The 11,469-nt window shown below is 37.9% G+C and overlaps 2 pseudogenes across 2 annotated transcripts in view; both read right to left on the bottom strand.

The window, feature by feature from the left end:
- Positions 1 to 9,951, bottom strand: part of LOC145493199 (ferroptosis suppressor protein 1-like) — a 54,570-nt pseudogene extending 44,619 nt beyond the window's left edge. Inside the window, exon 1 of the transcript XR_014050101.1 lies at positions 8,947 to 9,951. The product of XR_014050101.1 is annotated as a ferroptosis suppressor protein 1-like (transcript). The remainder of the gene's footprint in view (positions 1 to 8,946) is intronic.
- On the bottom strand, positions 2,945 to 5,486 carry LOC145493187 (ferroptosis suppressor protein 1-like; annotated as a pseudogene). Its single transcript, XR_014050100.1, has 3 exons — positions 5,031 to 5,486; positions 4,327 to 4,391; positions 2,945 to 3,204 (listed from the first exon to the last, which is right to left on the bottom strand). The product of XR_014050100.1 is annotated as a ferroptosis suppressor protein 1-like (transcript).
- Positions 9,952 to 11,469: the final 1,518 nt, after the last annotated feature.

The raw sequence follows: 11,469 nt of genomic DNA on the forward strand, positions 1-11,469 counted from the left end.
CTATTTACATGTTGAACTGATGTGACTGAAAGAAAGTAAATCAGTCTAAAAAAGCAATCCTACAGTCATTTCCTCTTGAGCTTATCCTAAAGTGGTCTGACAATTAATATTGAAAGTGCTGACAGTCTATGTATGATTTGCACAAGACACTGTTACTCATTCCGGGAGAGTAATAATGAAACGCAAGTTGTGTTCAACAGAAAAACAGTTGTTTGTACTGTCAGAAGCCACTGACTACTGACAAATTCTAATGTTTCTTTTCAAGTTCAAACCATTCAATTGGATGGCACTTTCTGTTTCATCAGTTTCCAGTATCTTGAAGTCAACATATCTTTTCCCTTGATGGTTTTGGTTAAGAAACTACCAGCCACCATTCCATTTGGCAATTGTGATGCTCCACCATTTCTTCCAAGCAGAATCACCATGGCCATATTACCTGGCTTGTATTCTTTGACTTTTGTTTTCATTTAGTCTTTTGATATTTTCTGCAACTACATCTGTGGAAAAAGCACAAAAGTGATGCTCATCAGAATTTGTTTATTTATTTACACATATATCATTGTTTTCCCCAAAGGCACATCAAGTGGCTTATCAAGGGGAATAACACATGTACAATATAACAATATTATTTTTCCTTTATTTATCAAGGGGGATTATACATGTACAACATAACTGCAATTTTTACTTTATTTATTCAGGCTCACACACAAAAAAAACACACAAACAACACCCAAAAACTGCACTGAAAAGAACGAGTTGTGTATTACTTCAACTATCAAATAGTGGCCACCAAAAAGCGATTAGTATTAATTATAAAACTTTGTACTTCTCAAAAAGAAAGGACAGTTGACATCAAACTAGTTAGAACCAGTTTTTTGTAGTCTGACGGAAATACCAAGCTGAGGCTTCTCAAAACAATATTTAAGAAATAGAAAACAAGTTCTGTGTTTCTATCAAGATTTAGTATAAATCTACTAGTGTTCTATCACAAATGCTGTTCTCTGATTGGTTATGCTATTCATGTTCTATTCTGTTGTAGATAGTGAGTGACCTAGCAGGGTGTGCTGGGGGCCACTTCTTTGTGCTTTCAAAGTGTCTTTGAACAGGATTTAGATTAAATTTTTGAACAACTAGTAGATTTATACTAAAACAATTAGATTATTTGCTCTTGATTTCTATACGTGATACTTGACTTGGGCTGTGCTCTCATCAACTATGAAACACGAGCGGAAGTTTCAGAGAACAAGAAATTTTGTGGGAACAAGAGCTGAGGCACAAGTGTTTTTACAGCTCTTGATTTCTATGCGTGATAGAAATCTTCAGCTCATAATCTAATTGTGAAATAGAAACACGAGTGGTTTCACTTTGAGTGAATAAGAAAAGTTGTGGGAAGACAAGCCCACAGGTGAGCGTTTCTACAACTTTTTCACGTTGCACAGAAAATTCCATGAGTGGTCAACAAATGTAAATTCCATGAATGTAAATTCTCTTTGCTTGAGCCATCATTATGTCAACAGCTCGTGGTAGTTCTGTGTTTCTATCAAGTTTTGGTATAAATCTACTAGCGTTCTATCGCGAATGCCGTTCTCTGATTGGCCACCCTACTCACCATCTATTCTGTGATAGACAGTGAGTAACGCAGGGCTCAAAAAATATTTGAATTCCAGCTTGCCCCATGGGCAAGTAACTCTCAAATATTGCTTGCCTGGGGTACTTCCTCACTTGCCCAAGTTTTCAAAGTCCTTAATAATTCATGAAACCAGAAATGGAAGTTATTCACTGGCGTGTTCGAATGTAATAACTTGTCTGACTTGCTTGTAATCTTCTTAGTTTTGATCTGTTTCATTTACCATTTCCTGAATTGTGGGTATCTTAAAAAAACCTTGAATCAATGTTTTCAATCTGTGGAACTGGGTTGTGTGCCACTCCTTGAACGTTAAACTGCATCTCGCCTAACTCTAAAAAAATCATTTTGTAGGGAAGCGCATAAAATTAAAAACAAGTAGTAAAAAAAAAATAATTTGTTTCTCCTCTTCAGTTCTGAAACAGGCACCGTGCTGATTTTGTAAAGCCAGTAAGTGCATATTTTTTTTCTTTTAGGTGGTTGATAAATACATAGTTTCAGTTAAGTGAAAACGTCTGCGTTTGAATGAAAAACTATTTTCGGTAAAATTTTGTGATGACTGCTAATCAATTTTTTTTTTAATAGTCCATGGCAGTGCCTTAAGTAAGCTTATATTTCTGTTAGAAAACTTGTATCTTTCGCGAAAGATCGTGAGGGAGATTTTTGGTTGCTGGCGAGGGATTCGTTTTTGCAGTAGAAATATACGGCTTCTTTTCAGGTACAGCTTCTACAGCTGTCAGTGATACAATTATGTTGCGTTTATTCTTTCACTGTGAAACTGGTAAATGCTCACACACACACACAAAAAAAACGGCAAAATACTGCTGAAATTTTCAGAAATAAACAGAGCATTTTCGTGCTTGTCACAGTTACTTTTAGTCGTGGAAAGAACTTTCATCAGGGCAGATTTTGATCATATGCTAGGTAACCACTTCTGAACTGTGAACACGTGCCACGCAATAAGCAAAACAATACTATGTCTTGTAATTTTTGTCAAGACCCATCTAAACACTTTCCACGTGCCAAAAATTTAGTCATTAGAAAGTCATTATCAAACATTTACCGGTAGTTGGTGGACGGCTTGCCTGGGTTCTTGCCTGTGGGGCAAGTGAGGAGGGAAAGTTACTTGCCCAAGAGAAAATTGTATTTGTCCTGGATGAGCGGAGAGGGGTTTTTTTCGAGCGCTGTAACATAGCAGTGTGCCCTTGTTAACAAAACGATGGCCATTTCTTGGTGTTTTTGAAGTGTCTGTGAAGAGGATTTTGATAAAGTTTTGAATGACTAGTTTATTTATACTAAAACAATTAGATTATTCACTCTCAATTTCTATGTGTGATAATTTATTTTGTTTACACTGTACTTACATCCAAGTCATCCAAGTCAACACGTTCTCAACCTTAAGGGCCTTTAGTCCATCTTGTATCTTTTTAATTAATTTCTGTGACAATCTCTCATCCAAGATTTGTTCCCTGTTGTGCATCAGGCTGACTTTTGTTTGGGTAATCAAGAGCTCATTCACCAACCAACTCCACCCCCACAGCACCGCCACCAATGACAACGATTCTGTTGCTTTTCACCACCTGAAATAAAAAAAAAAACAATCATATTAAACCTTGATACATTGCATCTGCAGTGATGTGTCTTAATACTTCACCAAATTAACCATTTAATCTCCCCTAGTCTTTCATAAAGCAGAGTAAGATAATCACTACACAGGAGTAGGTATCACAGGTAACCCGTGAAACATCAAAGAGCTCAGGTATGATAGCCCAGGCCTAATGGAAATTCTACTGTGGTAGGGTTAAGAGGAATTTATCCTTCAGGATTTTTTTGGGAAATATCTGAGAGAAAATTCAAATTACTGTACAGAAGTACTAAAAGAGATCAAATACTTGGCAGAATGACTTTATTCACCCACAACAGGTTTGGGTCGATACAGTTGACATTTCTCAATGGAACTTGAACACTTTTTTAACCATTTCAGAATTGTCCTTACACAAGCTACAATCATGCGACATAATCACAGAAATGCTTTTTCAACTGTTTAAACAGGGTTTGAGCCCAGGCCAAAACGTTGATCAAGCAAACCAACTGAAAACAGTTTTTCTCAATGAAACAGTCATGAAACCAACCAACCAGAGACGGTAGATCCCAATAGGATGGGGTGGGGTGGGATGGGAAGGTTTTTATACAAAATCTCCTCTGGGAGGAGGTATAGGTATTTTCTGGAACTACATAATAGTTAAGAAATAGAAAACATGACAATTATTGTTCCATGTTTCTATCAAGTTATAGAAACATGAATGAAAGTTTGGGAGAACAAGAAATGCTGTGGGAACATGAGCCGACCTGTGACCAATTCATTGCTGGTATCTATTTACACTACATTCTAAAACTGAGTGAAGAAAGTCTAAGATCTTAAAAGGTCTCTTGCTTGAGAACAAACACAACTTTACTTAGACCCCAACCAGGGGTTGAACATAGATGGCTGGATTATAAGTCCAGCTGAAAAGCTCTCATACATGTACAGTAGTTACCAATTGGCCACTGCATCTCTCTTGACAACATTAAAAAGAGATTCAGAAAATGCTGCATACATGTATACAGTGATGCACTGTTGATATGAGCAAAACAAAGCGGCGGTTGGACTTCCACTGTAGTTACACATAGCTATCATTATTATGAATAATGATTATCTATACCTGGTCGGCACATTCACTATAGCGTTTTTCAGCATCTCTCATGCTTGTTCCTAGAGGTACTTTACCTACAAAGGAAATCACAGAATAATGATAAGTATAGGGCGCACAAACATTCAGTACTTGCAATTATATCATAATTGCCACAAACATCACTTTTCAAAATTCCCTGCCTTTACCCTGATAAAATTACATGTAATATTTCCCTGACCAAATAAATACAAAATGTCAGATCTAGTAAGGGCTTCCGGCCTTAACTTACATGTACAACTGTCCTTTCCACTCATTTGTAAAGACTGATAAGTTTTCAACAGATTTTCGTTTTTCATTAGGTAAAAATATAGTTGAGATCACAGTGACCTCAAAGGTTTCTTCCAGCCTTCAACAGTATTAAATCAGCCACGCTATATTATTTCCATTTTTCCTGACTTTTCTTCAAAATGTCTATTTTCCCTGACTCAAAATGATTTATTTCCTGACTTTTCCCTGACCCCAAGAACGATTAATTTCTTTTTTCCTTAACCATTTCCTGACCTGTGACAACACTGAATATACACTACACAGTTTATTCCTTTAAAAAATCAATCAAACTCAATTTATCTATCCAAAATATTAGAGTTATTTAGTGTTTTGGCCAATCAGCAGCTAATCTGAGACACAATAATGTGTACAGCTGTATGATGGCCACTTGCTACAATGTAGCTTACCTTGAAATGGTATGGATGAACCACAAGCAAACACAAGATAGCCATAGCTGATTTCTTCACCACCAGCAAGTGTCGCCATCTTTCTCCAAATATTGCAACTCACCACTCGATCCTTCACAAATGAACCATGCTTGAGCGTCTCCTCATAAGGAATAGAGTCTTTTTGATAAATGCCGGCTCAACAATAGCAAGGAGAGCTCCCACATTGTGATGGAAAACATCCTTAGCAAGGGTCGATGTGAATGACTTTGCAGTAGCTGTCAAGTACAGCAAGTTGGACGCCACCATAACTGCCAACTACCATCACCACTTGACAGGCATGCTTAGGAGTGGACGATGACGAGGAAGAAGATAAATTCCCCATAAAGTATCACATGAGCATGTAATAACCAATCTATCTCATGTGTACAACCTGAAAAATATATCTTATTGTTACGCTGTACTCTCTGATATTAAGGTATTGCAAAATGATCCTTCTGCAAAATTTTATTTTCCACATTATTACTGATGTACATTATATTGAGCCCATATTTAAGAGAAAATTAACCTTTTAGCAAGGTTAAATTACAATATTAAGTTCCTTCAAATAAATCAAAACTAATTGTGGGGCATTGACTGCTTATACAAAAACAACGTAACCAGAAAACAAATGCCTTCATGAAAAGAGAACACTCTAACGGTGAAATACATGTATGATTTTCAAGTACCATGAACATGTAAAACAAATTCTTTGTCCCCTAGGATCTACATTGTACAAGTGCATATAGTCCATGATATATTAGACTGAACTAGTGAAAAAATTAAGTGAACATGAATAGTGCCAGGTTTATCCTAAAATGATGTTACTGCTATGCAGAGAGGATGGGGCAGACATAAATGAAATTCAATAACACTTGTGAATACTATCGATTCAGTACCTGTAGCAAAATCTCACTCTCTACATTGCAGTATTTTTAAAGCTCTTTTCAAATGTTGACTTCCCTGTGTTATAATTCATAAATCTTTATAAAATGCTCCAATACATAACATATGAGGTGACCTACAAAATAACTCAAAGATGTCCTTCACATACTTGCCCAACTAATTAAGGACGGTGCCTACTAATTGCAAAAGTTTTTGCGCCAGGTTAGGACCACGCAGAAAAAGTAGATCTTTGCAAGGGCTGTTGGAATCTACAAAGAAAAATGGGGGTAGCCACGCATTTTTTCCGAGATAATTAGCCTTGAATCTCAACAAAAATGCTGACATCAGCATTTTCCTGAAAAAAGAAGGAAAGGATATTTCTTCACAGATTTCCATAGAATTCACCTTTACATACAGAAAAGCAAACACAATTAAAAAGATCTTTAAACTATATGGCAAATGGTAATAAAAAACATTTTTGATATGTTTTTAATGACAAAATCATTGCAAAAGCACTTCTAGCATATCTGACAGCCTTCCTCTGGTTCAGAATTCGCCTTTACATACAGAAAAGCAAACACAATTAAAAAGATTTTTAAACTATATGGCAAATGGTAATAAAAAAACATTTTTGATATGTTTTTAATGACAAAATCATTGCAAAAGCGCTTTTAGCGTATCTGACAGCCTTCCTCTGGTTCAGCTAAAATACAGTCTAAATACCTTTTGCTCACAACCAGAAACTAATCACATGTTGAATAGACTTGCCTCTTCCATTTCATAACATAAAATGTAGGGGTAACCGCTCGTTTCTTAAAGTTACTGATCTTTTTTGAAAACTTTTACGGTGCCCGTTACATTTTTTCCTGTCACCTCCCCAGTAAGTAAGACATTTGCGTATCTCGCACTTGTCTTGCACACGCACTACAGCATCTGCAGGTACATGTTTACAGTTGGATTTCAGTATAATTTTCGACAGATAACAGTTAGGTTTTCGGCTGGAAGATGTAAACAGTTAGTGGTTAGCGATATGCTGCTATTCTGGTGTTCCTGGTTTAAGTACAGGTTCATTAAACTTGATTTGGTCACAGTAGGAAAATTTTGCTTTTATTTTAATGTGTACGTGATAGTGTAGTTGATTGCGTCAATGTCAGCCCCAGCGCACACATGGAGCTAAACCATGGCTTGCGTGATGCGCAGAACGTGTGCGCAACAACAAAAGTAGGCACTGTCCTTAAATGAAGCAATTTGGATTTGATTGGATTTTCACAGTTTTTAATGGAACAAAGTCAAGTTTCTGTAGTGGTTCATAGTCTGCAACTTAAGTTGTTACATAGTTTACATCTTAAAATCTTTAAGTGTTCAAGAACTAACTTATCTTACCCTCTCAGAGAAAAAAAGCAGTAAGTTATTAGTTACATATTTGAGGTTACCACCTATTCACCCAGGAATCCAAGAAAAAAATCCTTGATTTACACAAATCACTGGATGCATGCATAATTTATCGTAAACGTAGGTACAAAATAGGATGTTGGTACCTCTTAGGGACTCCTTTCAAAATTTCCAACAAGCACCCCTGTCCTTTTCATATGGGAGTCCCGTCAGGTCCCTGTGTCTCCAAGGATGATCTTCATTTGTCTATTTTTAACTTTTTAGCCTTCGTCCTCTCTTGCTGGTAGTCAGAGTAAGTATAAAAACATATGACCTTCCTCAGGTGCAAGTTAAGCTTAATAAATTCATCTTCATACATCACTAGCGTCAACAATGCTTCTTATCACTTCAATCGTTACTATGAATGAAGTCACGCTACAGTAATTACATAAACAGTTGATCGTCTGTTGTGGTGGTAAATGGAGCAGTGCTGTTATTTGACAAAATTAAATGAGCTCATCTTCATTTCATTTTGGCTAATTTTCAAGAACTATGTTGTCTCCGTTTGTTTTACCATGGACTCCCAATAACTGGAACCTTCAAGAGAAACTGAAAAAGGGAGTTTAAGAAACTACAGCGACGTGGAGGACAACGTCGATTAAAATCAAAAGGGCTGTGAGCCACTGAACTTGGAAAATAAACTATGAAAGGGTGTAATGAGGCATTGCTCATTAAGGAACTACTTGTGATGTGAGGGCAGTCTAGCTTTCAAACAAGCCCATAAAGCCTTTTTCCATTCAAGAGTGTGTTGTGATACTTGCAAAATGAAACAGGTCAATGTTAAGAAACTATAATTTGTTTCTCAGGCCTACCTACATGGTTTACATTATATGTTGTACACATCTTCCTAGCGCTGTAGTCAAATACAGCAAGATCATTTTGTCTGGTCAAAAGTGATGTATAGACTAGAAGTAATGTCCAATGCTTGCTTATAGCCAGCTCTTGGTTGGCTTAAGATTGTTAGATGCAACCATGGATTTCGTTCTTTGGTAAAATTTGACAAAATCCTTTGTCTTAAATAATTATTTATTAATATTTGTTTACATAGATTTGACCAAAACGTGAAGATTTGGGATCAAGGTAAACAGTGCTTTCATTGGGAACGTAGTCTTTTTGCACCAGATCCACTGAAATATTTACTGATTTAGGTACCAGTCTTTTAGATATGCAGATTATGCAGTTTTTGCTGAGTTAACAACGCAATGATGCTGTTACAGCACCAGGGTATATACCAAAAAGCTCAGTATGATAACACCAAATTTTAAGAATAAAATTCAACAGGCTGAAGTTGGAACACAATATTAGCATACACAGCTCATAAATCAAGTTTAAATAGCACGGATTTCTGCCAAGTGATATATGAGACAGGATGATCCATTTCAATCAGCTTTAGAGTAGTATATTATATATTGAAATTTTGTGTCCTTTATAGTGTTGAGTTCAAGTACTTACATTCGCTTGTAGCCCTAATATAAGGACTGAAGTGAACTCTCTTTCCATAAATAACGCGAGTCCATTTACAGTTTGTGTCCAAACGAAGTAGTTCGAAATGAGTACATCGAGCTGTAAGTGACCTCGCAACTCCATTGACTCCGTTAAATGACACCACTTCTTAATAGATCCACGAATGAGAAACACTGCCATCAAAACAATTCAGTTTGTAAGTTTTTGCTTTTTGTGGGTAAATCCTGTCAGCTCCTCCACTCCAATCGGTTCTCACTTGAGCCTGCTGTGCTAACTACCCAGCGCTTCAGTACGTATATTTAGTCGGTACGTTATGTATGGGGAACTATGACTAACGTTGCTTACAGTTATGCATCGGTCAATTCCAGCAGTGCCCATCCCCTCCCCCCACCCCCCGGGCTAACCCCCGGGCATTAGCATTTTTTTAAAAAAAATGGGCAAATTTCCCGGGGTGGGGACACATAAGCTGTCTAAATGCCCCGGGGTGGGGACGAAGAAAGAGGGCAAATGCCCCGCCCCCGGGATTGTCGCCTTCCAACACCTCCGCAGTTTTTTAATTAATCAGTGAATAAAACGGTCAACTGTTCAGTATTTTAATGCAACGGCTAGACTTTAAGGACAACAGTACGTGTTAGTTGATTCTGATTATATTTATTTCTTTATATTTGTTTTAAACAGTTTGCTAGAGGATAGCTGGGATTGCGGCGGACGGCATTCGCAGGCTACTTTTTCTGTGAAGAATCAAGACATTTTAAATGAAGATGCATTGCATTTTAAGTTCGCAGGATCTGTCTTGAAGATCGCATCATTTGAATTCGCAAACCTTACGTATTTTAACTCCACTTTCATGAATTTAAAAATGCTAGGCTAGGTTTGAATGCGAAATGCGAAATAGTCGTGTTCACGTCAGTGATTGTTTTGTGATAAACAAAATATAGTTCACCTTGTCGCTTGTATTTATATGCTTACAAGTAATGAAGAAAGATCTAAAATTGAGAAAACATACCTTTAAAAACATCTGCAAGTTTCTCTAGTCCCTGACGAACAAGCTATTGTTCAACAAACGCCTCGTCTTTCCCGATGAACTCATCCATGGTACTTTCCAAAACACGCGTGTCGAATGGCCGGGGTACGCAAATGCCCAGCCCCCGGGCAGCGATAAAATTGCGGATGCCCCACCCCCGGGACTGACAACGTGAGCAAATGCCCCGCGGTTGCCCGGGGGGGGATGGGCACTGCTGGAATTGACTGATGCATTACTTTACTTTCGTCCCATTCATTAGTCACTTTTATCCTACAGAAACCGAGATAAGCTCTGGCCTGATGGGCCACTTGACCAGTATGCAGACTTACCCCTTACCTTTGACTGATTTATATCTTTCTCATTTTGTTTCTAATACCAAGCATAACACGTACCATCCATTCTTTCCATCATTAAACACCATCAGTATTTGATTTATCGTTGTACATACCGCAACACCTCTTTGCTGTAGCTGGGTAACATTCTTCCAAACTGACCCCAAAGAGTACACCACATAGAACTATTTTTAAATTTTAGTTTTATACTTTCGCGAGTTGTAAGTAGCTATATTTTTCATTCACCTGCTTCAGTATTTACAAGCTGTTCAATTCTTATACATCATATTAACTTTATATTTTCACCTTAAGTGTCGGCTACTTTAATTTGATTTATCGCATCTCAGCTGAGTCGGTTAGCGATCTCCCCCGGGGCGGGGGTACTCCGTTTCCGGGGGTACTTTCTGATAGGGGTGTGCGACCCGAACCTTTAAACCCTTACCCTAGTTTAGACCAAAATCTGTGATTTTATCACACCCTAATTCAGACCTGAGCCAGAATTGACAGACCTCCAAAATTAGTACAGGGCTCTAACATATAACCACGTCTAACCAGAACAGGCTCCCATTTGCGTAAACATTTGAGAAGGGTTACAAATTTGCCAATGCTGATGCGGAAAAAAATAGTTCCAAGAATAGTTCCAAGAAACCCAGTACAAAGCCAGAGTAAACAACACCCTATTTTAGACCAGAATAATCAAAATCTCTACCGGCCTTTTTCAGATCAAAGCAGCTCAAAAGCCACACTTTTTGGTGCAAGAGACCGCAAACGAAAATGCTGTCGGTGTAGGAAGGATCTGGAAAGCCAAATATGGAAATAACAATGTAGCAAGGCTGGAAACTACGTAGAAACAACGACATGATATAGAGTCCAAACGCGCTGAAAGCCAATCGTGGACAGCTGCTTCGACTTTGTTGGGTCTCGTCAGCACGGTGTAGGAGAAAGCGAAGCAATCGGTTGAACGATCGTCAACCAAATGCACAATGGTAATCACCTCAGATGAAACCCAAACCCAAATGTTTGTTCATTAACCAATGCTACATGCAAAACGCATGACAACGGACAATGGGCAAATGCACACCCTTTGGGGCTGCACATACCTATTTAGCCCATTTAAGGGAGTACCCATCCCACGGACATTGTTCCCGCTAGAATTCAAAAAATGTGTGTTTCTCAGACTAACGTCCTGCTGCTGCCGTGTAAGTGTAAAACACCGTGCCGAAAAAATGTAACTGGGATTAGTTTAGATTAAAGTTCAAGCACGAGTAAATTTACCAAGGCTGAC

Source organism: Orbicella franksi, chromosome 7 (genome assembly GCF_964199315.1).
Source record: "Orbicella franksi chromosome 7, jaOrbFran1.1, whole genome shotgun sequence".
NCBI lineage: Eukaryota > Metazoa > Cnidaria > Anthozoa > Scleractinia > Merulinidae > Orbicella > Orbicella franksi.